This window comes from Anolis carolinensis, chromosome 1 (assembly GCF_035594765.1).
Source record: "Anolis carolinensis isolate JA03-04 chromosome 1, rAnoCar3.1.pri, whole genome shotgun sequence".
Taxonomy (NCBI): domain Eukaryota; kingdom Metazoa; phylum Chordata; class Lepidosauria; order Squamata; family Dactyloidae; genus Anolis; species Anolis carolinensis.
In genome coordinates, this window is record NC_085841.1 from 335,205,892 (window position 1) to 335,227,338 (window position 21,447).

The window sequence follows — 21,447 nt, forward strand, 5'->3', positions numbered from 1 at the left end:
GTGTTTTAACTATGCTCTAACTCACCTTGAGCCACAAGGAGGAGCAAATAAGAATTATTATTATTATTATTATTATTATTATTATTATTATTATTATTATTATTATTATTGACACAATGACACAACAAACAAGATAGACATGCTGGATTTCGTATCACAAAATCACAAGTCGAACACTTCCTAAGTGTTTAGGACTGTGTGATGTATTTTCGGATGATGCGGGCAGATCCCAGCAGATTGTAATTTTGTTAATGTTTATTGTTTCCAAATGCCGGCTGAGATCTTTTGGCACGGTCAAAATTAATTATTATTATTATTATTAAGTTCTGACAGCTATTCAGACTTCACAATCTCTCCCCTGTGGCTGAAAAGGTAGGCAGGTTAGGATTCATGGCAGGATTTTCTGGGGGTTCCCTTAATGTCACAGCCTGCAGGAGGAGATTCTCCTAGCTGGTGGTTGGATAGTTTAAAGAGCAAGTCTATTGCAGAGGGCACAATCCAGGAGGAAATGGTGATGTTCATATGCTGATGATTAGCTGATTAACTCAATTGTCCAGTTCGGTGTTATACAAAGCGTGTAAGACCTAGAGAATTAATGATTTCATATTTTCTGAGACTCTTATTTTGTGAAAGTGGCAGACGCTAGGCCTCAGGCTGAATGAGCAAACATTCTGAGCTGGTGACAAATAGTATCATCTATCTGCACACACACACACACACACACACACACACACACACACAAGGTTTGGAAATAGCTGGAGGGAACCTGGCCATGATCTATGTTCCTAAGGGTTTATGCAAACTGGGGGCACAGCAAGATACATTTTGATATATTCATTTGATACAGTTGCCAAGTTTTTTTCTGAGGCAGCCAGAATTAGAAAATTCCCAATTTTAGACACAGGCTGACACACGCCAACATTTTTCATAGTCTTTTACCTATGTTTTTAGCCAATATGTTTTAAAGTAGTTTTTAACTGTTGTAAATTTTACCCATTTGTCATTATTCTGCATACTGTGTATACCTATGGTACAATAAGGGTCTTTGGACAATAATAACATGTTAATTGATTGATTGATTGATACAGTTTATACATTTTATACTTTTTAGGAATTGACGCAGTACATGAAAGATACAAGTTACTCAAATTCTTCAAGTTGATACATTTTTTAAATGGTTATATTTGATAGAATTTGTAGGGTACAGCTGCTGCTAGATCCATTCCAGAGCTTCTAGTGCAAACATTTTTGCCTTGGGGTCACATTGTGGGCCTGGCTGGGAGGGGGGCTGGGAACTTGCTGGGTGGGGAGGGCCTGGGAAAGGACAGGGGCAGGAGGGGGCAGGGCAGGTTCTGGGTCACCCTCAGGTTGTTCTCCCAGCATAAGAATCCTTATGCTGGGATGAGGGTGGCACACACAGCAACTGCTCCAATCCTCCTTCTCATTCTCCTCCCCCCGATCTTTGGGCTGTCCTTTTGGCATTATGCCAGGAGGAGGGTGAGACAGGCGGCAGCTGAGTGTGCTCTGGAGGGCTGTCAGCTGCCACATGCCTTCCTTGAGCTGTCCTCTCAGCATAAGGATGGGGTCACTCACACTGTCCCTATGACAGGAGGAGGGTGAGACACATAGTGGCTGAGAACACTCCAGAGGACTCCCAGCGGCTATGTGCCTTCCTCCCTCATATTATTGGCATAAGGATGTGGCAGACCACTGTGTCCTTACACCAAGAGGACAGGGAAAATGAGGAGAACTTGAGGTAAGCACCCAGGGGGCCGCATCCAGCCCCTGGGCCTTAGCAGTTTTGACACTTCTCAACTTTGGGGTTGCATAATATGTTTTTAAAATAAATAAAAAAATCTTATACCTTGATTGGAGTCTCTTGATGATCTATAAAACCTTTTGGAAACTGGAAAAGTCATTTGCTGACTTCGAATGCTCTGTTTATTTCTAAGCTTGACTTTATCCACTTGCACAGACAAAACAAGGAATATTAGATTGATTTGTTGTCATATCTTCAAGCTGCTTGTTTCCTACATATTTGTTAGATCAATCTCACTTGATTTGGTAATAAGAAGTAAGGAAATTTGATATTATCTCTCTGTTTTGTTATAACTATTTATTTAGTCTTTGCTACTCCAATATATAATGTATGTTGATATTATGTATGTATGCATGTATTTATTTATTTACTATATTTATACCCCACCCTCTCACACCCCGAAGGGGACTCAGAGCAGCTTACAAGTAGGCAACAATTTAATGCTGCATAAACAGACATAGAAATAAAATAAACATATACATTAGATGTCTTTTAACATTATGGTTTTTAAACATTAAAACCAATGATTAAAACCACATAATCCACAATCATAGTCCAGGAGCCAAGTACATGGTCTTTGCTTGTTTATGGCTCTAAGGCACACTGGCGATTTACTTTAGTTATTGCAGTTATACTGATTTCACATTTGGTCTGTTGTATCATTTAGATACTGCCTGCTGGTTCTCCTTCTTTCCCAGCCTCTCCATGAGGAGCTGTACTGGGAAATGGTGCTACCAGTCCATGTGAAACTGAAAGCAAAGGTAGTTGAAGCCATATCAAAGCCTAGTTTCACCAACTGTGGTATTCAGAAGGCACATGCGGAGAACCTTGGAGCTTGTTAAGAACAAAGAGTTAAGATAAAAGTGAATCAAATTCTTAGTGTTATCATGGCCCACAAAATACCTGCCATTGATGAAATGTCCACTGGAGCTTAGCTCTGTGTGTGCATGGTTAGCAGAACTTGACAGTGAGCACATGGGGAATGAAACAGAGCATTTTCAGTGTGCATAGATGTGAATGTGTTTTGAACTCAAGTGCAGCCATTTGCTCATGTGAGCAGAAGAAAACAGACAAAACAAGAAAGAGGTGAACTACATGAATCCACTTCAGTTAACTAAAGGAATACATTTATATATACCCTTGATTCTTTTTTGCCTAGTTCCTTTTTTGCTTCACTGGTCTGAATGTTTTTGTAGCATATAGAAGTATTACAGTCTGGGTGTAATGTTGGGAGTTATTATCATCTGATGGAATGAAGAGGACCTACTGGGAAGATGCACAGACCACATTGATACAATCTTCTGTACTTTAAGAAGCTATATTGTGTTTCTATTTACATTGCAGTAATTAATTCGACATTGCAACTATACATATATATGGGTATATGCAGTTTTTATACAGATTGGTTCCTTTTCACCCCTTTTTGGTTAGACACTTTTGGGGTGTGGGGCTGATAAATGATCACTCTACTTTTTATGTAAGTAGTTTTGCTGGATTAGTGGTATAGTGAATGTAGCAACTTGGGTCAAATATTTTAGGAAAAACAAAGAAAACAGACTACAACTCACCCTTCAAATTGGCGGCTTTAACTTTTGCAGATTTGTTTACTAATGATTTAATTACAATGGTCTCCCTAGGAATCTCTAGGTTCTCCAGTGCAGGTCTATGGTTGACTTCCTTCAGAAGTTGACCATAGAGTTATGCTGGCTGACCTAGAGATTCTTAGATAAGCATTCTGCATCTGCAGCTGACCATAGAATTATGAAGTAGAGCCCACAAATGTCTAGAGAAGTGTTCTTTCTAGAAATCTCTAGGTTCTCCAGAGTGCCTGTGTGGTCACCTTTCACTGGAAGTTGACCATACAGTTGTGCTAGATGCCCTAGAAATTCCTAGAAGTAATATTAATTAGTAAAAGTTAAACCTCCAAATATTGGGGATCAAATGGATTTTTGCAATATGGATTTTGGAATTTTTCTGACTGATAATGGCTCTGCCTAAGGTAAAATTCCACACTGGGGAAGGCCTGTCACATCGAACACGTGCTTCCATCAGCATCAATTTGTTACTAACATTTTCTAATAAAGGACTGAAGGGGTGGAGAAATTCATAAAATAGTGAGTGTGAGAGATATTTTTATTAAGGAGCTCATAGGTCCCTCTTCACCGAGTCCTCCAGAAGACGAAAAAAAGAGGGAGATAAAGAAGGGGGAGAAAGGAGCCAATCTCTTCTTATCTGCAGAGTGCTTATGGGTTCAGTGATTGAAATATTTCCACTGGCCCATGAATAATTATCTCTATTCTGAGTGCTTGCCAGCGTGACGTATCTTCATTTCATTAAGGGGACAGGGCTGGAATTGGCAATGGCAGAATTCATTTATCACATTTTAATAGAGAGGCAGCCTGGGAAGGGTGGGACTAATGAGATATTTCTAAAGAAATTAGCTGGCTTCTATTAGCAGGCTGTCTCCTGCTGCAGAGGCTACAGCTGGTGACGGATGGTGGAGGGCTTGGCCCCTTGAGACTTCCCTCCCAGCTACTCTTGTCTCCCTCCACTTCGAGGCATATGATCTTTTCCTGATTATTCATCCTGCTGTTTAAATAGGATAGTTGTTAACACTTGATGCAGAAACCTGACTCAAAGTGCCTTTGTAAATGTGACAGGATTGAAATTTTCTCCCAAATCTTTGTAACCAGCAGACTTTGAAGCCAAATATCAGAAGTGAGAGCATGTCAGTTCACATGTGCTAGGAGAGAGATGGGAGTTATATGGCCCAGCAGAGTGTGTTGAAGTGCAGATCTCAGTATGCTTTATCATTGGCTAGGTGAGGTAGGCCTGCTGGGTGTTACACTCCAAAAACATCTGCAGAGCAGTGCTAGAATATATATGTTAGCAATAGCAGCTGGTGACTCCCCCATAAATGTGGTAGTGAATCTACTGAAATCTATGACCAAAATAGGTTTAAATACCCAATAATGAAAAAAGGTCTATTTGTATTTATTTGAGTATAATACACCATCGAATGCCATGTGTACTTCAGTTTTGAAGGTGTGCATTAAAAAACAAAGGATTTGCTGTTGAATGTAATGAGTAGTAGTGGTGGCAGCAAAAAGGCTCCCTCTATCAGGTGTGGTGGGAAGCTGGTAGTGGCTACAAAAAGACTGATAGGAAGTCAAGCAGATGGGCTTATGTATACTTCTAACGTGCTATCAAATTTAATGTGCACCTCTATTTTAGCAATGTAATTTAACCAAAAAAAGTTGTTAGATTTAAGTAAATAAGGTATTTTCAACCATCTTGAATGTTTTCAAATATTTCCCCATTCCTATGCTTCCTCTTCACACTTGTGTTCTACTAACCTCTGTCATGTATTTCTCCATCATTCACTCAAAGCTTGAGAGCTTCTTCCTCTCCTGCTTCTTTTTTATACATAGCCTTTTAATGGTCACAGTGAATAGGTTTTAGCATATCTTGGCAGGATCCTGAACAAGCAACCAAATGGCTTACTTGCCTTCGAACTCATTAGCGGTAAAATTGTATCTGTCTTTCCATATTGTCTATCTAATAATCCCTCATTATGAAGAACTGCCTGCATTACCAGCATTAAACACTTTTTCATTGAAATGCAGCTGTTCCGTAGTTGAACAGACGCAGGAAAGCAGAATGGGCCACTTCCAATTCTATTAAAGCCGCTGCAGACTCAACTGGAAGTACATCTCTATGAGCTCAATTGTTCAACTCGACTGTGCTACTTGCCCTATTCTATGGTGCAGAGACATGGACAATGACCAAACTATGGGTTGTGCATGCCTCTCTTGAAAGACAGCTTGTTAGGATGTCTCTTCAAACACAGAGAGAACACCGACTGCACAATGATGTTCGAAAAATATCAAAAGTGAAAGATCCTCTATGCTACGTACATTGCCCAACTCAAACATCGCTTTGCAGGCCATGTGATGTGCAGAACAGATGCTCATCGGAGCAATGCCATGGCAGCATGGTACCCACAAGGATGGACAAGACCTCTTGGTCATCCTCCCACCCAATGGTTTAATTTATTACGTATGGCATATAATGTGACAGGCAAACATGTTTGTACAATGGTGCACTGGTTAGCTCGTGCTCAAAATAGATATGAATGGAGACAAATAGAGAGGATGTTGAGATCTGCGCGAAAGCTGAGGAATGTATTGTCTAAATGACTAAGTGAATGTACATGTTCATTTTTCCTTATTTCTGAGCAAGATAATCTACTCCTTTTGCATTGCCAGTGAAGGGGGGAAAATATGTTAACATTAGGATGGCAAAAGAGTGAGATTCTACATCGTCTTCCTTTTCCTGCTGAGAAAATTGAGAGCAAACTACATTTGCACTTAGAGCGCAGGGTTGGACTAGATGGCCCATATGGTCTCTTCCAACTCTGTGATTCCATGATTCTATGATGCTATGATTCTTGGCCATATGTCTGTCCTGGTTTTCACCTGTGAATTGTGGTGGTGTATGCTACCCTGGTGTGTAAGATCACTGCTCTCAGTATGGTTCACTGGCACCACACACACAATCCCAGCAGTTGATGTTCCTGGCAAGGAAATATAAATTAAAAATACAATTTTTCCACAATTCCTTCCCTTAAAAATTACAGTAAGAGACTTAATTAAGCTTTTACAGTACTTCTTCCTTACAATAACATAAAAGCCACCATCCCTTTATTATTTGGATTTATGCCTTTAATTTTGTCTTACTTCTCTCAGGACTGGACATTTCTATTTTTCATTGGTAGCTCTGGCTCCTTTGAAATCTTGTAAACCAAGAATAATATTTCAGCCATAAAAATTAGTAGAAGAAAAGAAATAGTAATAAAAGGCTCCTGTTTTACCTTTCTTCTTTTCAGATAATATTTTACAAGAACAGGCAGGTTTTTAGTAGAAATGATGATCAAGTCTCGCCTAACCATTATTCATAGTAGTTGGCTGTGTAGAAATGTTAGGCCTCATAATATGAATAATGAGAAAAGCACAGATAGGATATATGAGTGTGAGAATACAGTGCAACAGATCATGGGGGAAAAATACTGTTCAAAATCTGACATCTACCTGAGGCAAAATAAATAATCTCTGATTTATGAAGCAAGAATATAACATAGCAACATGAATAATAATTGAGATAGTACTAAATATTGTATTTACACATTCTGATTGACAGGCCTGTCATAGTTTACTAAAGTTATAAATCAATAGCCCGCACAAAAGGAATTAAGATCTAAAGCAACACTGGGGAATATGCAAACTTTCAAATGTTGTTGGATTCTATCATCCCTCTGAATATGACTGAATATGACTGATGGGAGTTGCAATTCAAAAATATCGAGAAGTGCATATCCCCTATCTTTGAACTCATGGTACACTTTTGAAATCAAATTTTAAATAATAATAATAATAATAATAATAATAATAATAATAATAATAATAGTTTTGCATGTATTTTATGTCAGATCTAAAATTGCAGCCATGTCCTCATCATTATAAGTAATGCTCATTATGGATCATGGCTTTCTTTGAGGTAGTGTATGATCTCCTTGTGAGTAATCCTTTGCTTATGGGACTTGTTTGCTCTAGCAAAAAAACCCCAGAGTTACCCCCAAATGGCTGACTTCATGATGCATAGCTACTTCTGGTGAGTTTTTGTTTTGTTTGTTTGTTTGGCTTTAAATCAACTTTTGCCCTTTTTGGGGTAATCTTGGGGAATACATCTGTAAACCCCAGAGTACTCTGCAGCTTAGAGGGTAATCTGGAAACCTAGATTGGAAAGGATTTGAATGCTTTGTGGCCACTGCTTTATCCTGACCTATCTGGTTTAGCATACGCTTGCCAGGCACAGACTCTCTAAGCATGGTCCTGGTTATTACCACAATTTGAACAATGGCCCTTGAACCAGGGCTGCTCTAGGGTACATTTACACCAGGATAAACTGCCCAGTGTAGATGAGCACCTAGTGAATCCTAAGGTCTCTGTGGGCTTAATTTTTCAAATTTGTCAAAACAATGAATCTGATGTTAAAAATCAAAACTTTTGGGAAAAGAGATTGTGATACAGCAATCTTTTTTTGCCACCAACCACAAAGCTCTAGGATTGCTGTAATAAAATTCTATGTAGGTGGTTGATTTGAAAATTAATATCCCATTGATTTTTAAGTGAAAATAAAATAATTCATTCAAAAGAAGGTTGAGACAGGAAGTGCCACTGTTACAGTTGTGTACCTTCAAGATATTTCTAAGTTATAGTAGCCTTAAAGTGAACCTATCTGGAAATTTTCTTGGTAGGATTTGTTCAAGAGGAAATTGTCTTTGTCTCCCTCTAAGAGACCTTCAGACAGGCCCAATATTTGTGATGGGCTCCAGATTGTCCTGAGGAGTCCAAACTACACCTCAGGCTACTCTGGATTAATCCAGACTAAACCTGGATTTCCCCAGATTTAAAAAAAAAAACACCTGAAAAGATCCAGACATTTCAATAAGGTCCTGATCTTTTCTGATGTTGGACCTGTAGGGATTGACTCTCGGGATTGCCTTTTGTGATCTTGAGGGTCTATCCCTGTTGTCACCTCCATTCTTCAGGCTCTAAGAGACCTTTACTGGAATCCTGAGCCCTTCTCTTCCAGTTTCTGTAAACTCTTATGAATAGGTTAAAGCTGTGAATTTGCAAGAATTACTGGAGTTTGCTAAGCCCAATGGTGTAATACCTAAAAGTGAGCAGGACACATTGGCAAAATGTTTTTCTTCATGGATGATAAACCGATGTGTTAAATGAATTTTAATCATAAAATAGCCTGCAGGTAAACCTTTCAGGATCTTCTCATTGCATACCAATTAAATTAACTGTAATACTAGAGATTTCATCACACCTTTTTAAGCATCCTAGGATGCTAAAGGGACAGTCAAGTGACGGATGGACACATTGCCCATCATATGATGTCGTTGGACTTCTTGTTGTAGCCCCGTTTGCAACCAGAGTGGAAGCATTGTAGGATGCTTCCCTTCTAACATGGGAAGGCTCCCGTGTTGTGCTGGCTCCAATGGAACCAGCACACTTCAATACCGCTTCGGTGCTGTTTTCCCTATGCTGGAGGTTGGGAAAATGGCACTCCGGGGGGTGGGGGGTGGGGAGAGCCATCCATGTGATGAGGTTGTAGCACTCACAACTGAATTTAGGTAAGAACAACAATATAATACTAATAATACAAATCCTCTGTGTGGCATGTGGTTTGTCCCAATGCATCAAACAGCTAGCACTGCTATTGTTGAAAATAGCAATACCTAGTCGATGCTAAAATTAATTGCTTAACATAAATTTCAGTGCAGGCTCACATTTGGCTAAATGAGACAATCACTTTCTTAAAAGTTTCCTGATTCTCTCAGCACTGAAATCATGGTCTGTCTCTTCCTCCGTTTGCCATGACCCTAATTACTTTATTGACTGGAGTGATTCCGCCAGTGAACGCCTTTTAATTTCTTTTAATCACAGCAAAGCCTTTTACTTAACAATAGAAAATGATTAATCTCCTTTAGGGATGGAATTAGAAGGTTGCTTACTTGTGTGCTCTCTGTAGCAAAATGATTAAATTAAAAAAAAATCCTACCCACATATTATCCATAGTGTTAATACAAAGATGGAGGCAGTCTTATTAACCTTAGATGGAACTATCTTTTTCTTGACTTTGTGAAAGGATTTGCATTGGGATGATGTTTATTTGTTAGTTACTCCCTGCCGAGTGTTCACATAAAAGATTTGCATGGCCCAAGAACTGTTCAGGCAAGCAATGTTTTCTAAATGTGTGTGGCACCTGACTTGGAGATAGGCTTGAATTTTCCATTTGCAATCCGCTCCTCTTTCTGTACTACATTGTTCTTTTATTTGAAGTTTTGCATAAAATGATTCTAGAGAAAGGAATTAGGACATTGATATTTATCTATAAGCATTCTAAAGGGGGATATAAGTGCAGCAAAAAGGCATGTTCCACTCAATATTAGGTCACTTGTTTATATACAGACAGACTGCTTAATTACCTCTTAAGTACCTCTGCTTCCACCCCACATTTAAACAATATTTATGCAGGGGTCTATCTGTGGCTGCTTCCAGTTTTGATATTCCCACTAAAGGATCCTAGCTTTATTCCCTCTTTGTCCCCCCCCCCCCCCTTAGCAAGTCAGATAATAAAAGAAGGAAAGAAGGATTCCCTGCACTGGAAGTTTTCTTATAAAAATAAAATTCTTATAAAATAATAAAATTATAAATTTAGAAGGGATTACATCTACTCCAATGCCCTGCCTTACACAAAGTAGACACTCTCAAAAAGTTGGTCACCCAACCTCTATTGAAAATGTTCACTATTTTCCAATACAGTATTGACTGCTGTTCCAGTCAAGAAATTCTTCCTACTGTTTAGGTGCAATCTTTTGTAAATTATATCCATTTGTTCATGTTCTAGTCTTTGCAGCAGCAATAAATAAGATTGTGCCATCTTCTACAGGACTGTCAAATCTCAGGTAATGATATTAATGGGAAAGGGATTCTGTAAATCAGCTGAAAGTAGTAGAGAAGGCAGCGAATGAAAGAGGTGTTATAAGCAGTCCTGCTGGGTAGTAAAGTCATACAGTATTTTGAAAAGAGAAAAGCATGAAAATATTACTAATATCTCTGAATGTTACATTGTTACATTGTGCTGTACTGTAAAACCTCAATCCAGGGTAGGAATTATGCAGCCCTCCAGATGTTGCTGAATTTCAACCATGAGCAAGATTAATCTTTATAAGCAAAAGTGGAATATAATAGGAGTTGTAGGGCAACTACATTTGTAAGTAAGCAAGCCTAAATCAAATTGTTTGTCCCAACTAGATTATCAATTGAACCAACAGAATGTATTTGAATGTTGACTTGCCAAGTTTCCATTGATCCAATGGTTATGCAGTAGTTGTCTATGATTGTGTTGCCATTTGTTGGTAACAGAACTCTCATTGGTTTTAATAGCTGTTCTTGTTAGTAAAGGTAAAAACCTTAGGTTGCAGAGTATCAAAGAAAAATAGAATAAAGCTGCAACAGAAACATAGCTCCGAAGTAATGTGGTCAAATAAAAAACTACATTGTAGCATAAAGTCAATTTACTTTAATGCTGTAACAGAAGCATAATGCAGGAACAAAAAACTCAGAGAGAGAATGCAGGCAGAGTGCAAAGAATATATAAATGACAAACATAGCTCCATCTGTATCTGATTAACAAAGCTCAAAATACAAGCATACTACCAGTTAAATGTACAGACCTACTGGCTAAACATGAACTATATAATTTTGCAAACATTATAATACTTTCAACAGTTCTGACCTCATAGGAGGAGCTGATTTACCCATTGTATACTGCTTGCTCTCTACTTTTGACATGGAGTCTATTACACTGTAAACTGAACCCTGATTTAAACCAGGTTCAATTGTTACATGAGAGTTTCTTCAAAGACTTCTGGGAAATATAGGCCTAGATGCTGCATCATAGATTGCAAAGTATAACATTAGAAGAATAATGGAGCTACATCACAGATACAATATGCAACCATTTTAGAGAATGTGCAATGGGCACTGTGAAAAACGTCCTGTTGTACAATGGGGGCTACCAAGCATTGCATTTATATCCTATTGTGCAACTCTTAACACAGACATTGGTGCAGACATTTTTTTCCAGCTGAACATAAGACAGCCATGCTTTTCCATCGTTCTCCGTTCTGCATTACCTGTGCCCCATGGCACCTTAGTACATTGAACTGTACTAGTCTAAAGAGGAGCAGCTCAAACAAGAGGATGCTTTTAGAAAACAAAGAAGGCTATTGAAGTTGGACCTCATCATAAAGGGCTATGGATTCAACATGCATAACTCTACCTGGACCCCCATTCCACAGGAGGAAATATTGCTGCCTGGCTTCCTCCAATGCACAATAAAGCAACATCATTCTTTTATTGTTCCAGTGTATTGTTCATATAATAGACTTTTGATCTTCTTGATATTTTCTTGTATAACATCTCAGTAACATACAAGATATACAATGAATTTCACTATATTAAATTTGAATGGTAGAAACATATGAATGGTTTTGGAAACATAGTAATGAGAGTACAGCTAATTCATTCAAGTTTGGGCTGTGATGCTATAACCTATTTGACTTTGGAGCAGGGTGTGCCTGAAGGTGACGGATTTTCCCCCAATAAAGGATTGTTTGGAGGTGATGTTGAATCTGATCTCCTTCATTGACAGAGCTGGTTTTGTATTTGTGGCCATGTGTAAATCTTTAATTCTAAGATGATTAAAATGCTGCCACTTTACCTAAATGAAGAGTCCTGTTTGATACTTATTATTAGCTGCTTTGAGAAAATCTGAATAAAAATAAAGTAAATAAAAAATAAAACCTCCGTTTTGTGAGCATGGTGTGACCATTGGGTTGTTCCCACCCAGCAAACTTTGTTCATTATGTCATATCTGAGACAATAGATAAAGAGGTTCTTTGAAAATTGGAAAGCTGTTGAATGGAAATGAGATGTGCTTTGAAGCCTAGAAAGCTATTTATGTCTATGAAGATGTTCCATTAGGGCCTATCACTGGGAAGATATTCTTCAAATTGAGGTGTCCTTTACAAGGTTAGTGGGTTAGCATTTTTTGGGGCGTCTTTCACTTTGCTCTGGTCCTTCCTCATGTTCTTGGCCTTATTTACCTGTAGAATGTATCTCTAAAGGTGCTTCCCAAAGTGGAATTTGTCCTCTAAAACACCTCAAGGAGTTATATTATGGATGAGCTCTCTAGTTTTGGATTAGATTTAGACAGCATCTGTTGAGTTAGAAAGTGCAAGACTATGGGGAGCAGAGAGATTTCCTTCCTTCCCTCATACTTGCATTCCATAATAGCAGCTATCAACAGATGGGTGGATGGGACAGAGAAAAAAAATGATATTTGAATAGGTTCAAAATTGGGTGGGATTTGATTAACCAGGTTGAAGGAAGAGTTGAATTATCTGACTTGGATTTAATCTGAGCCAAAGAAGATCTCAGGAGTTTTAATGTTTACTTTGTATTCAAGAAAAGTGTTATAAACCCTCAGGATTCATATTCTTGACTAGGGAATCCAAATCTCACTACTCTACAGACAGAATCACTACTCTACAGACAGTTATGTGTGCAATTATTTGTGAAGTGTTGATAACATGGAACAGAATGAGTACTGAAAATATACTGCACTCAGTGTTAGTGTTACATCTGGATAACTGACCAATTAAAATACAAATGAACTTAACTTTTACATGTAAAGATCCCCTTTGAGTTTTGAATAATAAATATTTCCTTATGTTGTTTCTGGCATCTCTTTCCAAAATCTGTTCCTGACCAACAGGATAATCCTCTTGAAGAATTGTAAATAGGCCTTCTACTTTTATGTTGAAGAATATTTATATGGAAGGTTTGTAGTTTTAAAAATTCCACCCTGATGCAGTCTTTTTAAGTAGCTTGTTTGTCAGTGATATTACAAGGTACATATTTATATGCTACCTTAACTTATCCTTCCCTAAAGGTACACTCAGTTTGTGGGTAATGATTTTATGTAATATTGAATGTGCTTCTTTATACATTGAACAACATTAGAACAGAAAGGGTATGCATTTGGTTGTTTCCATATTATAAGTTGCTGCAGTTTTGGATCTCTGCTAACTTGTTAACTAGGAATGTAAATTCTGAAATAAATCATTTTGAATTGTTAAATAAAATAATAGGAAAAATTATCTTCATCATGAGACAATTTTTTTTTGGCCTAAGAAATTTTGTTTATTATACTGTCTTCTGTAGATTTCTGCAGAATGTACAAAAAGGGGAAATGTGATCATGGTTGGTTTCATGGACCTGTAAGTGCGTGGGATGCTTATGTGTGTGTAATAGCTACCCTATAGAATGAATAAAGCTTGACAATATTTTAACTGCCATGGTTGAATGTTGTGGAATTCTGAAATTTGTAGTTTAATGAAGCATCAGTCTCATGGGAGACTAAAGACCTTGTGAAATTACAACTCCCATGATTCCACAACATTTAGCCATGCTGATAAAGTGGTGTGAAATTGCATTCACTCTACAGGGTAGAGGCATCCTGTGATTAACCAAACTGTCATTTTGTGTTTTCTCTCTCCCTCCCCTCCCCCCCATTTTGCAAAATACAAAAATACATCATAAAAATCTTTATGGAATTTTGGTCTCATGCAAGATTTGGGACATTTAATGTAGAGCAGCGGTTCTCAAAATGTGCTCTGCAGAGCCCTTGGGGCTCTGTGAGTGATTGTGAGGCTCTGCGTCAGGTGGCTTCATGCTACCTCCCTCTTCCTCCTCTTTTATCCTCATCCTTCTCTTGCTCCCCAGGCTGATGTAAGGGCATGCCGCTATGGCTTCGTGCTACTTTCCTCCTCCTCCTCCTCCTCCTCCTCCTCCTCCTCCTCCTCCTCCTCCTCCTCTTCCTCCTTCTCCTAATTGTTAGCTGCTAAACTTTAATTGAAATAGAACTATGGCTTAAGACAGGCTCCGTAAGACCCGAGATTCGTCAGTCATCAACCATTGCCCAGTCAAAGGGGGATAAAAACGGCTGTAATCTTACTTTCAAAGAACATAGTGTGAATTACTTGGGCTTGTGTTTGGAAAACGCTGCACATGATCCTGCTTCAGAGTCTACAATGCCTGGTGAAGAGGATCTTTCAATATTACGTTCAAAAGCTGAATTTCTCTTATTGCCTTTTGGTTTTATGTACCTCTGTGGAATGGCCTTTTCGAGGTACATGGCTATAAAAACTAAATATGAAGCTTGTTTGCACACAGAAGACAATATGCGTCTTGAACTGACTTCTGTGACATCCTACATTGACAAACTCTGAAAAAAGCAAGCATATTGTTCATATTAATTTTGGATGTTTATGTAACATTGTAACATTTTTCAAATATCTTAACTAGTTGTTATATCATTTTGTAGCTATAAATAACTAATAAAATTGTCTCCAGTTCTGTTTTACTATTGTTTCCTTTATTAATATATATACCTTATTATGTGTAATATACCTCATAGAATATAGACAAATAGAACTAAATGCTAAACATTTCTTGGGGCTCCATGAGAAAGTTTTGCTTCTAAAAGGGCTCTGTGTCTGATGTAGATGTGTTGCACATCTTTAATTTTTTAAAATTCTTTTGATTCACTGCTTTGTTTTAATATGATTGCTTATTTAATTACTTTACATAATTACAATGGTTTGATTTAAACTGATTTGTTTCAAGTTATGCTATAAGTAGCTTTTGGTTCTACACTGGAAGTTGTTTTTATTGGTATTCATTACCAAGTCAGTTCCGTCTTATGTCAAACCTATTGGTGAGAAATCTCCAAAAGTCACTGTCATCAACCATTGTTAATATTACACATTTCATCCCAATAGATATCAAAGGCAATAATTATGATAAAGGGATGGAGACTACATTTCTGAACAATATACACGTGCCTCAATGGTCTAGCCTCACCAAGGGTGATTGATGCTATTGTTGAGTTTTGAATTATGTTATGCTTCATTAAGAAATATTTAACAATCTCCAAACATTTTTCTAATTTGGGGTTCTATGAGTCTGAAATGTTTGCTTTAATTAATATTCACAATTATTTCTGATTCACATGGCTGTCACCATAATTTTAGGGTTTCTTCAGACTCAGCATCAAAATGTCAAAGCAAATTCTATTCAAGTGGTCAAGCTGTGTCTACTCTAACATGATGTGAAAACGTCTCAATTTCAAAATCATAAAATCTGTCCATCAACCAATGTCAAGCTTTTTCTGAAAAAAGATATGTCGCTTATGGGCCCTTCTACACATGCATTATAACCCGGGGTTAAATGGGAGGGGGGGGGTGTAAACTACATTTAGCTAAAATGCAGGAGGAATTGGGTTAAAGGCTGCAAAATACGTGTTCAAAGGTTGCCATTTAAACCCTGTTCTTCCTGAGGAACACACATTTTTCCATGCCTGTGTATCCCTGTAGGCATGGGAAAATGTATTTGTCTTTCCTCCCTCCAGTCTGGACTCCCTCCTGACCCCATTTTCCTCTCAACTTACCAACTTACCTGTCAGATGCAGGCTGACAGCCAGTGCCTCTGTTCCTCCTCTCTGGAAGATCTAACAGGCGGCCTTGGAGGAGAAATCCCTCTTACCCTACCCAAAGCCCCCCTTTGGCTCTTCCAAAGGATAGGGGAAAGGAGGCAGGGAGTCTTCAGACCTTGTGGAGTCTTCTCCCAGTAAGTGCTGGGGAAAATGGAGGGCAGGAGAGGGAGGCTGGCAGTGCCAATGGCTATCCCTGCTGATCTCAGATCAGAAGGGGTGAGTATCTGAACATCTCCCCCCCCCCCCCCACAAAATCCCAGGTTTTAGGCTAGTTGTGTGGCCTCCATCTCAAGAGGAAACGGGATTTAAAATCCCATTTTCTCTTGCATTTTTGCCTATTTGGAAGGACCCTACAAGGCCTGTAGCTATTCAAATTCCATGAAACTGAAATGTTTGAGTGTATAACTCTACAAATCAGAAAAATCAGTTTTATACAGTTGCAAACAAAAATGGGACTGTAACTTAGATGATGATGGTGAAATCTAAAATTCAACTCAAGGAAAACAAGAGGAAGATGAAAGAAACACAAACAGGCTAAACAGGAGGTTAATACAGTACATATCCATGGAGGATATATTCCAAGAGCCCCCATAAATACTATAAACTTGGGTAAAATCAAACCATATATTTTGACTACTTTTGAGCTAGAGGTATACATAAAATCACACTAGAAGACAAGGAGAGGCTCAGCAACAATTCTGGGGGATATTTTTGGAGTATTTGTAAGTGAACCCATGGATATCAAATCAGTAGATAAGGGGGTTATATGTATTTGATGGAATTAATGTGGCTGTTACAACAGCGGTTCTTAATCTTTTAAGGGTCATAGACTTCTCTGGAAATCTGATGAAAGCTCTGAACCCTTTCAGACAAAATGCACTTAAGCACATATTGGAAATTGATTTCCTTCACATAAGGTAGCCTGGAATGAAGAATAAGTACAATGAGCACTTTAAGACTAAATGTTTACCTTAAATGAACTCGGATAAGAAACATTCTCAATAACTGGAAGAAACCAAAGGGAGGATCATTTTTGTACCTGATTTACAGACCTCTCACCCAAAACATATCCATGGATCCCCCTAGCCATGAGCCACCAGTTATGAAACTGTTCTTTATTGCCTTTCTGAGTAATCTTTCCACTCAATGAAAGAACCCCTACATCAGGCCTTAGTATCCATAAAAGTCTCACGGGAACTGGAAGAAACTCTAGGGTCATTCTATGGGTAGTATGGGATTGCTGGGGAGCGTAACAGTGAATATGAGGGTTACAATGGATCCAGCACAGACTTTTATGACTTTTTATTTTTTTTAAAGTTTCCATGGGAAATTACATGATTGGCCTCTCTTTTGCATTGCCGGTCCTGAAGTGAGCTAGCAGTGCTTTGTAAGTCAAGACTCCTCACCACAATTATGATTATTCTCTTAGTTGCATTATGGCAAGAAAATGAGAATATTTGGCCCAAGCCATAATATAAAAGGGTACATTTCTTTTTAGCCTCAACATTTACAAATCATCTCCCATTCATCATATTTTCAAAACCCTTCAAATCCAGCAGTCATACTTTATGGTAAGATGTGGTCCAAGCATGATCTTGCTTATTTCCTCTTAGCTCTGACTGTGATCACACAAGCTAGTGGGGTCTTTGCCCGTCTGTTAATATGATATACAACAAACTGGAGCTGTCACTGAGTACAGTGATAGTTCAGCTGTTATTTAAAATGAGGTGCAACAGATGCTTTGCTCTGTTGTCAAGCAGGGAAGAAGATGAACTCTTTTCATGATGCTCCAGTACTTGGCAAGTGGTAAATCAAGTGTTTTTGCTGGAGTAAGATGCCTCTGGGCCTTGAGCATTTGGTATGGTTCTTTTGGATTTTTTCTCTCTCTCCTCACTCTGCTGCGGGTAACTGAAATAATTGAAACTCAAGGTTAATGGCCTATGTATTCATGAAACTCTATATGCAGATGTATAGGCTATGATTACATAATACAGCTTTAAGGCATATCATTCATCCAGAACCTCTTAAGAAACATTGGAATACCCATATTTCAAATTTAACCCCGGTGTTCAAAAAATTGGCAGAACAAATTCCACGGGAAGTCTGTCTGAAGTATGGCTGTTGTTGTATGCCTTCAAGTCATTTCTAGCTTATGGTAAACTTATCGTGGGGCTTTTGTGACAAGATTTGTTCCAAAGAGGTGTACTTTGTGGCTCAGAGTATGGCTTACCCAATACAATTCACTGGGTTTCCATGGCTGAGTGGGGATTCAAACCCTGGTCTCCAAAGTCATAGTACAATATTCAAGCCACTACAACATGATGATGAAGTACAGACAAATCTGTTGAGTTTGGTTCATCCCCCCGCCTCACAATCTTATATGTATTTCATTCTGAATTTGATTTTTTTTGTTAAAAATATGAAAATTCATATACATTTTATATGGATGTTATTGGGTTTTTAAAAAATCTAAAATGCACGTTGCTTGCGAGAAGTTATCTTTATATCATATATTTTCCAATAGAATAGAATACAATTCCTAACATTGGTTGGCATCTATATAGTGACTTACATATGTATACTTTCTCTTAAATATGCAAGAGTACTTTTTGCTTTGGCTATGGTGTAATGTTCACATTAAGTTAGAGTTGTGCGTATGGTACTGCTGTTTATTTCACATGAAGATATGCATTGAACATTGCAATATTGCATTTCACATTTGTTTGTGCATTCAGTTACACAGTGTTGCAGTTCACTAATACACAATTGTTCACAGTGTAAAATTATGCTCTAACTCCTTGATGATGAATTTCAGTCCTCATTAGAGAATTACAACATATTATTTTGGGGTATAATAGAATGCATTTCCCAACCTTACATTAATGAATATGCAGATTTCCATGCATACATTTTCATAATATATACAGTCCTTTTCTTAATTGTTACTTCTTTGACTCAAGTGTGATAATAGGAAAATTCTACAGGTCTATAATATCTTCTCTAATTGTCTCTATAGAGAGCTTTTAGCATTAAGGTTGCTGATAATACAAATCTGTTGCCTAGGAGCTCTTTGAACAAAACAAAGGGCCATGTCTCAGTCACAGGATTTCCAAAGCATTCTCATTCACAACCACATCTGACTGCTTTGTATAATTGTTTTCCATTTATTGTCCAGTTGATATTGATTTTTTAAAAGAAGTTAATTGTGTTGTTGGTGAAATGGGGCATGGCAAAGCTAGGTGACTAACTGCTTTGACAGCAGTATATCTGATCCTGTCAGTGCAAGGAAGTTGGAAAAGTTCAGAGCCACTGCAAAATGGATGTTTTCTTTCCTTATAACTATTAATTAATTCAAACAGAGAAATATTCATCACACGAAGATGACCCATTTGGGGCCTTGTGCTGTATTTTGTAAATTAAAAATTAAGCAGAGAAGCCAGACCCACATCCAAAGGTAAATCTTTTGTTGACAGAAACCAAGCAATATAATCTCTTGGAAATCAAAAGTAATTAATGATTACAGTATATGCATCTATCTATAAACTGTTGAGAGTAGAGGATAGTGTTCTGCTTTCTTTTTGCAACCAAGATTGCACCAATTGTTGTGGATGATTTGAATGCTTTATTTCTTATCAAGGGTAGCACTGTGTCAAGGCTGTTGTCATCCACAATATGATCACAATTCAGGAATACTTGTAGATATGCCCATAGGTATTTTGCCTTAGTAGGCAAAATTAATTTTGGTACCCCCCCCCCCCCCCACGCCGTGGGAGGCATGGCCACGTGCCATGGCCCTGCCTCAGGTGGCCATGCTTCCCGCGTCTCGCGGCCATGCCTCCTGGCAGGGCAAGGGCACGTGGGCCTCAGCGGAAGGCTCAGCCAGCCTGGCTGGGCCTTCCCACTGTGGCCTGGATGGGCCTTCCTGCTGCAGCCTGGCTCAGTCAGGCCGTGGCGAGAAGGCCCATCCAGGCTGGCTGGGCCAGGCCATGCTGTGCGGGAGGCGGGGCCAGGGTGTGTGGACCATGGTGGGAAGGCCCAGCCAGCCTGGATGGGGCTTCTCCTTCGGGCCTGGATGGGCCTTCCTGCCGCAGCAGGAAGGCCCAGGCCCGAAGAAGGTGGTGGGAGTGGCGCCATCCTCCCGGGGGCTCAACTGCGTCCCGGGGACAATGGCGCCACAGGCAAATGCCTCCCTCCTCATATGGCTGGACTGCCTCTGGATATGCCTTATAGCAGTGGTTCTCAACCTGTGGGTCCCCAGGTGGTTTAGCCTACAACTCCCAGAAATCCCAGCCAGTTTACCAGCTGTTAGGATTTCTGGGAGTTGAAGGCCCAAAACATCTGGGGACCCACAGGTTGAGAACCACTGCCTTATAGCTAAGAAGAAGCAAATATCGAGATCCAGGCAATCAAAATAAACCCACTGAGTAACTGCCACAGCACAGAGCTAGCAGCATCCTGGTCTTCCTGCCAGCCTGGTCTGTCTCTATGTGCTTATGTATTTGAGTGTCATGTGGATGGTGGGTGCAAGTAGTTTCAACGGTATCAGTGCTTAATTAGATGTGTTCATCTATGTATGCACAAGTGATTGTGTGGATACAGTTATGAATGATGGGCATATGCGAGTATAAAAGGCATTTATGCTAGAATGGATAAGCCCCACCCATTTTGATCTACTAAAAACATGCCTCAAATAATGAAGTAGATGTGATCCTGGGCACTACACCTTTAGCAGAAAAAACAGACTGCTCTTTCCTTTGCAGCCATGCCATGTACCTCTCCCTTCTTGCAATCTTCCACTTGCATGGTTGACTCTTCCATCTCTCCTTCTTCCTTCTCCACTCCACTTCCCATCTTTTTAATGCACCTTTCCAGTGCTGCTTGGACTCTGTGACTTGCATCATTCATTCTCACTTCTTTTATGTCAGAAATTACACCATATCTTGGAGAGCAATTTCACTACAAAGCATCTCCAGACCTTGCCCTATATCTCAGGGTTACATTTTTACTTTTTAAATTGAAAGTGCGGATTCTGAGCCAAATGGTGGCACCAAGTATCATGCTAAGAATCCAGATAAATTCGACCAAACTGGCATCATCGCAACCGTACCCACAGCATTCTGCTTCAATGTGCCCATACGGTGCCTAGCAGAAGTATTAACTTTCTTTTTGACTTTACCACATTATGTTTTTTTACAACTTTGAAATGAAATAGATTTAATTGAAATTGTTACACTTAATGTACACAAAATAGTCAGCACCATGAAGCACCATGAAGGTGCAAAATAGTTTTTATTTTGGCACCAAAATTGGACCAAAAAAAAAACCTTACTATTTTTACTGTGACATGCCTAAAATAGGTTTTGGTGCAAATCATTGCCTGTACGATTTCAGTGCCCCATGTCTCAGATTAGACATACCTATTTTGGAATGCC